Genomic DNA, 1,026 nt, shown 5'->3' with positions numbered 1-1,026 from the left:
TTGAATTGATACACAAAGAAAAAGAAGAAGCATCACCGGAGCTTTGTCGCAAGCATCTCCAGAAGCTTTAGTGAAACCATCAAAATTGTAAGTATTATAATTAATTTTATTATTTAAAATATAAAAAAATAATGCTAATTTTGGAATATTTGAGATTGTGTGCTAGCTTTGGAAGAAAAACTTAGATTAGTGCTAGTTTAGGGTATTTTTCTTAATTTTTTTAATTAAAAATACTATGAAGGACCACACCCTGAAGGACACCAATGCTATACAACACTTAAGAAACTTTCAAAATATAAATAAAATAATTGAAGGACCAAAAAAATTATGGGACAACCGATGCATATGCCCTTACTTATCCTGTCTCTACTTTTCCAGGAGTCAGCCATGGCTTCTTCGGCTCTCTTCAAACTCAATACACAGACATTCAAAGCTCTAAACCCTTCTTCTCCTCCAAATTCTAGAATCTTCCATCTTCATTTCTCCAAACTCAACAACATTCACGGCTCAGCCACAAACACACCACAACTACTCGTTTCTTCGTTCCTCTCTGTTTCTCACTTCCTTCACCTTCTTCTCCTCCTAACTCCAAAGAAGAAGCCATTCTTCAAGCCAAGACTTGTCTCTCTTCTTGTCTCATCAAACCTTTAAACAACCCAAAACTCGCTTCCCCAAAACTCAAGAAGCTCAAACAACCAAGATTCCGTCTTGAGATCCCAATCCTTGACGATGACTCTCCTTCCTCTCTCTCTCAGCTCGCTTTTTCCATCTTTCATGACTTACCCATCTCGAGAAGAGGCTCTCCCAATGTCAAGCTTCTCTTCCTCTGGCCTGACACTTCTTTCCTCGATTCCGCCGTCAAAGCTTTCCGGTCAGACTCTATCAGCCACATCCCCATGTCCCCTGTTTCAGACTCTGTTACCAAAGCTCTGAGATTTGCTGACGTGGCGGTTTTCATGGCCCCGGAGAGAACGCAGATGGAGGATGTGAGGACGGCGAGTGAAGCTTTTTCTTCAAAACCTGTGG

General features: G+C 40.6%; 1 protein-coding gene across 1 annotated transcript in view; it reads left to right on the top strand.

The window, feature by feature from the left end:
- LOC104746484 overlaps window positions 467-1,026 on the top strand; it is a 7,175-nt gene continuing 6,615 nt past the window's right edge. Inside the window, exon 1 of the mRNA XM_010467969.2 lies at window positions 467-700. The gene's annotated coding sequence lies outside the window, so the exon portion shown is untranslated. The remainder of the gene's footprint in view (window positions 701-1,026) is intronic.

The sequence above is a fragment of the Camelina sativa genome, chromosome 15 (genome assembly GCF_000633955.1).
Source record: "Camelina sativa cultivar DH55 chromosome 15, Cs, whole genome shotgun sequence".
In the NCBI taxonomy this organism is placed as follows: domain Eukaryota; kingdom Viridiplantae; phylum Streptophyta; class Magnoliopsida; order Brassicales; family Brassicaceae; genus Camelina; species Camelina sativa.
This window is presented reverse-complemented; position numbering and strand designations above follow the sequence as displayed.